Genomic DNA, 7,500 nt, shown 5'->3' on the forward strand with positions numbered 1-7,500 from the left:
ATACCCATGGTCAACAAAAACTACGCCCTAACTTCAAACAAAAGCAAAACCATACAAATCGGACTTGAATGCTACTAGTCTTTTACGTTGATGGCTTGCGGGTAGTACTCCAACAGGGGATCCCAAACATGGGCTTCAACTTCCACTCAAGCGTGTCTATGAATGACTTTTCAGCCTCGGGCTAAGGTGTCGTCCAGCACGTGACCCTGTTCACATGACCGTGTAAACGCTGAGGGAGATGGTGGTATCCTCAAGGCGTCCTTGGACCCTTTACCTCATGGTTCGAAAGGTGGTGTACTGACTGGATCCAAAACCCATGGCACGCTTTTCACGGCCTGCGCGTGGCAAAGGAGCATGTTTGGGCAGAGCGTGTGCCACAGCGATACCCAAATGACTTGGCGCGTGGAAAATGGGTCGGGATTTGTAACGGTCAAAGCATGGGATCTGTCAGGTCAAAGCATGGGATCTGTCAGGTCAAAGCATGGGATCTGTCAGCCACAGACCTGCCCCCATCTTGTGCAGGAGTTGACCTGACCTGCAGATCTCTGCACACACCATACCGCGGTAAGGCGCCTACGTCAGAGGTGCAGATATGACGTGTAGCGGCTGGGCGTGATGGTTGGCTGGGTTCGCCGACGATCTTCGGCGGCCTGGCCTTGGTGATTCCGGCGTGTCGAAAAAGGAAATTTTCCGACCCATGCCTAGCCGAAGGTGACGCTTAGCTCCATTTCCGTTGGAGTTGGCGAAAACACAGACGGTTCGTGCATGGCCAGAACTTCATTACCGACTCCCGTTTGAAATGTCCTCGTTGGTTCAGAGTACCAGGTGGCTGGAGTGACAATGGGGCCGTAGTTGGAACTCCGGTGCGTGTATTTGTTAGAGGACTTCCACCAAACGCAGGGTTCCGGTCATGGAATGCCCACGTCGTTATGCTTTAAACCTTGGTAAAATGAACCGGGGCCATTGACGGGAGGGATGAGACTCTCCCTTTCTTCAAGATAGCTCACAAGAGCCGGCCGCTCCCGGGGGGCTATGGCGGCGTCGGGGCCGTTGGAAGAAGCGGGGGAAGTAATAGCCATCGGATTCAAGAAACTCCGGCCGCAAGTTCTAGAACCTCCGGCTACACTCATGGCGCTCGTTCTACGGGGGGCCTTCGCCTTGTCGCCACCTTCAGGGGCGGTTGCGGACTCCGGCCGTGTCAGTGGGAGGCAGGTTTGGCGGCGGGGCCTTCTGGAGGAGCGGGAGGTGTGTTTGCCACAGAAACAAGTCCCACCGGCGTTACGCAAATGAACCGCTGGAACCCCCTCAGCGCGTTCGACCAGAAAAACGGCTAGGATCAAGTTCCGCCGGCTACACACTTTGCACTCTCCATGGGGACCTTTGCCTAATCACCACCACCAAAATCGGCGACGGTCTTGGGAGGGGGGCGTTGTAGATCCGGGAGAGAAAAGAGCCTCTCCTCCAAGATATCAGTACACATCACCTTACGCCGGTAGGATCCGTCGCCGGGCAGACCTCCTGTCGGAGATCCACCAGCAGTTGGCCAGCAAAGGAGCCGACGAGCAGTCCCGGGGGAGAAGAAAGAAAGGGACGGAGAAAACTCTCCAACTCGCCGGCCAAAGAACACAGCTTGGACGGGACGGTGGAAGACCTTGGACGGTCTATCGGCGGTGGGGAGGTGTACCGTCAGTAGGGAACCGGGAGGGAGTAGTCTGTCCTGTCAGTAACCGGCCGGCTAGGGGGCGGCGAGATGATTTTCTGCCACCGCCGCCCCCTCTCCAAGGTTTTGAGTGAGTCCGGTTTTTTTCACTTCTAGAGAGAAGGAGGAGAAAATTTCTAGTGAGAGAGACTAATGAGAGCTCTTTTTTTTTTGATGAATCAATCAATAAATAACGAAAGTAAACATACAAGCATTACTCGGGCATACCCGAGGGATACAGCCAACTAGCCTAGGCTAGCGAGCTGGGGGGGAAGTAACCGAATACACACGAACTTGGGCATTCCCAAGGGCTTGTCCTAAGCCAAATTACAACAACAATAAGACCTTGAGGTTTAGAAGAGGATCCTACCCAGCCTAATGGCTTAGACAAAAGTCCTTGCCATGTAAAGATTACACAACAACATAGGCATACCTATGTGGGATAGTCCGGGTCTATCCCGAAACAACAACAAAGACCCTCCAACGGTGGAGGGCGGGCCTCGTTAAAACCTCTTGGGGCAAAACCCAAATGGGAAAAATCCCCAAGAGGAAAAAGAGTACCCTAAGTGGGGGAAGGCGTTTGTGGGACGCTTGGTGCAAGTAAGAGGCTCACAAGCCTTGATCTTGAGAGCAAAAGTTAACCGTACAAAGCAAAGCCAACCCGACTACCAGGGTTTGAGGGGAGTTCAATTTTGTGGGGGTGGCTCAGAGATGGCTCGGAGAAACTGAAGCAGGGTGTCCAGAGGCTCGGGTCAAGCTTAGGGTGGGGAAATGTTCGGGCTATTCACGAACCAGTGTGTGCGTTGCTTGAGCCTTTGGTGAAAAAAAAGCCCAGCATGTCCCATGGCTCGAGCCATGCTCGGGAAAGCAACTCTGAGGCTGTTCAGAGAAACTCAAGTTTATCGTGGGAAAAGGAATGTCATACTGGTCGGGACGGAAAACTGGGTACAATCTTATATAGGGAGACCGAGAAAAGGAAAAAGTGGGGCGCCAAGGGTGGAGCCAAGCACCCAGCCGCGGGCATAGCGACGCAATACACGGCAAAAAGGTTAGGAGGGCTAACTTTGTGTGGGCTAAGGCACGTGTATATGGCAAGCAATCGAGCCTTTTTCTCGGTCGATGAACTACGACCATTAAAAGCTGTGGCCCCAACAAGATTGGTATGTGGTTGTCAAAAACGGAAGAAATAGTCGGGAAGGTTTCATAGACATACACAAGTAACCATCCTACCTTGTGGTAGCCCCACAAAGGCAGTGGTGAACACACCGAGCCAAGGGAAAACCCTTGGTGCCATTTTATATTCCATCAAGCAACAATGAGCTGGGGTACAAAAACAAAGAGAGGAACATAATACAAGAGGAAAGAATTCTTGCAATCTCCTGTTGGCCCCTCACGTTCCCAGGTGACGCTGGACAAGCTCTTCCGGGTACATGGAGTATAGTGTGGCATAAGTGGTCTTCTTGACTTCAAAAACAATGTGTCTTGGTTCAAAAGTTGCCCCATCATGGACGAGGGCATTGCGAGCCTTCCAAATAAGGCTCACAGTCGCCATAAGGGCTAGTCTCCTTGCCTTGCGCATAATTGCTGCTCCGTGTCTCTCCTTTGTCATCCACTTCATTGCCATTGGGATGGAGCTCAATAATCTGCGCATGCCCACCCATCCCTTAATATCATTCCATACCTCTTTTGTCTTGTGGCATTTGAAGAAGAGGTGGTCCGCTGATTCGAGTTGTAAGGAGCATAAAGGGCATTGTTGATCAATGTTCAAGTAACCAAGTATGTCCCTTGTGCTAAGACGACCTTTGATCGCTTGCCAAGTCGTGAAAGAGAACTTCGGTGGTACGAAGTCTTTCCACACAAATCGCGGCCATAACTTGCGCTCTCCTTTTGGCCTGAACCAATCATATGCCTCAGTTGATCCATTTGCATTGTACCACTGGGCCAAGAGGGCCACGACTTCTTCCTGTGGATGATTGGTGAGTAGACTGTCCCGAATCTCCAAAAGTCTCTTCAGCAAAGGTGAATCTCGTAGCTTTGCTGTCCACTCCCACAATGTCTTGTTTCGAAGGAACTCACTGTGAATCCACTTGATCCATAGGGAGTCCTTTTTGCTGTGGATGTTCCAAAGATTGCGTCCAAGGAGGGCTTTGTTCCATGCCCCTAAGTTTCGGAAACCTAGCCCGCATTCGTCCTTTGGTAGGCAAAGATCCTTCCATGCCACCGGTGGATATTTTGTGTTCCATATGAATTGACGGCAAATTGAGGTAATGCGGTCAATCACATTTGATGGTAGTGGGAAGATTTGAAGCCAATAACACTCAACGCCCTGTAGAACCGAGCGAACGAGTTCAGCTTTACCTGCATACGTGAGATTCTTACCTGTCCACTTATTCGTGATCGAGGCAATCTTTTCAATGAGAGGGGAATAGTGCATGATGTTCAGCTTCTTTGACTCGAGAGGGGCGCCCAAATATTTGACTGGAAGGCTTCCAAGTGGGATCCCAAAGACTCCTTTGATGTCCTCTAAATGTCGGGTTGGAGGAATGCCACAAGTGAAGAGTTGGGACTTGTCTCGATTGATCTCCAGGCCTGAGCATTTCATGAACTCGTTCATTGTGTCGCTCAGGATCTCCATAGACATCAAATCGCCCCTGCAGAAAACCATAAGGTCGTCCGCAAAAGCTAGGTGCGTTATCTTCTCTCTAGAACATTTTGCATGGTAGTTGAAGTTGATGTTGGCGGTGCATGTCGTAAGCATCCGGGAGAGATATTCCATGCAAAAAATGAAGATAGTGGGCGACATGGGATCACCTTGGCGGATGCCTCTCTTGCAGGCAAAGAAACCATGTGGGCTACCGTTGATGGCAATTGAAAACCGTGGTGTGGTGACACATTGCATCACCCAATAGGTGAACTTCGGGTGGAAGTTTAAACCTGTAAGGACAGCTCGGATGAATTCCCAGTCAACAGTGTCATATGCCTTGCGAAGGTCGATTTTGATGGTACATCTGGGAGAGTTCTTCTTGTTAGTATAGCCACGCATCAACTCTTGAGCTAAGTGGATGTTATCCATGATGTTCCTTCCTGGAATAAAGGCTGATTGGGCTGCGTTAACTAGCTTGGTGGCCAGCGGAAACATCCTTTTTGAAAGGATCTTGGTAATGACTTTATAGATAACGTTGCAGCATGAGATGGGCCTATAATCTCCGACTTTTGGATTGATCGTCGTTTTGGGGATCAGGCTCACTACTGTTGTATTCAGGTTCCCAAGAAGTCGGCCCGTTGTAAAAAACTCCTTCACTGCCGCAACGATTTCGTGACCGATTCTGCTCCATTGTTTCTTGAAGAATGCAGACGAAAAGCCGTCAGGTCCGGGAGCCTTTTCGTTTCCAATATCAAAGAGGGCCTCTCTGATCTCTTCGTCCGATACTTCTTTGATCATTTCCCTGCTGTCTGCATCGCTCACTGTTGGCCCATCGCTGATAACATCTTGGTCAATGGGTACAATACCCTTCTTAGTTCCCAAAAGATTGGTAAAGTATTCCACAAAGTTCGTGATTATCTCCGCTTGATCCTTGATAATTGACCCATCATTCTGATGCAAGCAGGCGATATAATTCCTTGTGTTATTCCTATTGACAAGGGAGTGGAAGAAAGATGTACCCCGGTCACTCAGTAGTGAGTACTTAAGCTTTGCTTTTTGCTCGAAGTATGCTCGTTCTGAATCAGCAAGATAGGCTGAAATTTTCCTCTGGTCCCGGATTTGCTCCCTCAGTTCCACATTTGAGATGTCCCAATCTGCCCTTTTTTGTAGCTCTTCAAGTATCTCTGCAGCTACTTTGGCTCTGTTTGATAGATCATTGAACTCTTGGAAATTGAAGGCTCTAAAGTGCGATTTGAATAGTCTGCATCGTTCGGCCAACTTGTACTGTGCCATTCCAACAACACTTGCAGGCCACTTTTGTTCCATGAGCTCATTAAATTTGTCATGCTTGAGCCAAAAATTGAAGAACTTGAAGGGTTTGGGGTATGAGCTAATGTTACCAAAAAGAGTGGTGATCACTGGGGAGTGGTCAGTGTATGCCCCTGGTGGAAGATACTCGGTTGCTGCCATGTAGCCGCTTGCGTACCATGCTTCGTTGACCATTGCACGATCAATCTTGCTCAAAATGCCCCCTTCTGAGCGCGTGAACCGACAACCCGATGACATAACATCGTCAAGACCAAGTAGGGCACAAGTGTCAACCATGTTCTTGACTTCGTACTCGGTTGGGGCATTGCCTCCCACTCTTTCATCTTCTGCCATAACGTTATTGAAGTCCCCGCTTACAAGAGCTGGTTCATCCTGTGGGACAAATTCGATCAAAGAATCCCAAAGGGGACGTCGATCTGAGATGGTGTGATTGCCGTAAACCAAAGTAAAATTGAAAGAGTTATCGGAAACCAAGCACCTGATTTGTATGGATGGTCTGCACATCCACATGAATTAGTTCTAACTCCACTCGGCATGGGTTCCAAAGTAGCAAAATTCTGCCTCTGTCGCTATGGTCAAAATTGTCGGCATTCCTCCAATCCTTGAACTTATTCTTCATTAAGTAAGTGTAGTTCTTGTGTTTGAGTTTCGTCTCCAACAACCCAATAACATCAATTTTGTGTTTTCTCACAAAATCGAAGATCGCAGCTTGACGGGGGAGTTGCTGCATTCCCCTTACATTCCAAGTTGCAACTTTCATTGGACAGGGCCCGGGTCAAGTTCCTCGCCATCCTGACAGAATGCAGGGATGGTCCCCTCCTTGGTTCGTGATTTGGATCGGCTTTTTGACCGCTTGACTTCACCCTTCTTCTTTGAAGCCCATCCCTGTCTAGTTGATGCTTCTGCCGCTTTGACGTGATTCACAGTTACGGCTTCAACCACAATCTCGGATGCTTCTGCCTCTTTGTTACAAGGCGGGTTCGGATTCTCATTCACCTTTGGCTTGTCGCTCTCAGCTGGGTTGTCTTGTGCCACGACCCCATTTAACGGATCATTTTGCTCATGAGTTTGGGCTTCAATGGCTTCAATGGAAGGCGTATCTTTGGTTGTTGATGGCCCTTCTGCTGTTGGTGTAGTTGCTCTTGCCGCAAGTCTAGGGTCTCGGTTTTTTTTCCTTCCTCTTTTCTCATTAGCTTCCTTCACTGCAAGTTGGAGAAGGACATTGACGCAGTCATTGAGAGTAGCGGGAGGAGGAACAGCAAGGTGATCCGTTTCATTTTCGGTTGTGAGGGCATCGAACATGTTAGGCTCATTGGTGAAGCTCCCTAAAATTGATTTGCCCTTGTCAGCTTGTTGCTGTTGAGAACTTGTTGTGTTGGCTCCCTTTTGCTTCCATTGGCTTCTATATCGGGACCATGGTCCATGGCTAGGGCCTGGTTGGAATTGACTTGATTCACGCCTTTGGATTGGTGGAGCAAATGGTTGGGCGGTTGGGACCCTTGTTGCACTTTTTGACCGGCCCCGAGACTTGGACCCTTGGTTTGCCCCTCTTTTCCCAACAATCTGCCAATCCTCCTTCCCTTGCCCACAATTCTCCTCAAGGTGACCGAAGTTTTTACATGATGGGCAATAGTTCGGAAGGAATTCATATTGGATCTTCAGTTCAAGGAACTCCCCGGATGGCATCTTGATGCAGATTGTGTCCCGGGGTCTCTGAGCCGTGTTCATAATAACTTGGATGCGTGGTCCATCCAATGATTCTCTTCTGAGCGTACGGAAGTCCGTAGTGAGTGGTGTCCTGAGGTACGGTGCGATTTTACTAACTGCC

The sequence above is a fragment of the Salvia splendens genome, chromosome 22, assembly GCF_004379255.2.
Source record: "Salvia splendens isolate huo1 chromosome 22, SspV2, whole genome shotgun sequence".
In the NCBI taxonomy this organism is placed as follows: domain Eukaryota; kingdom Viridiplantae; phylum Streptophyta; class Magnoliopsida; order Lamiales; family Lamiaceae; genus Salvia; species Salvia splendens.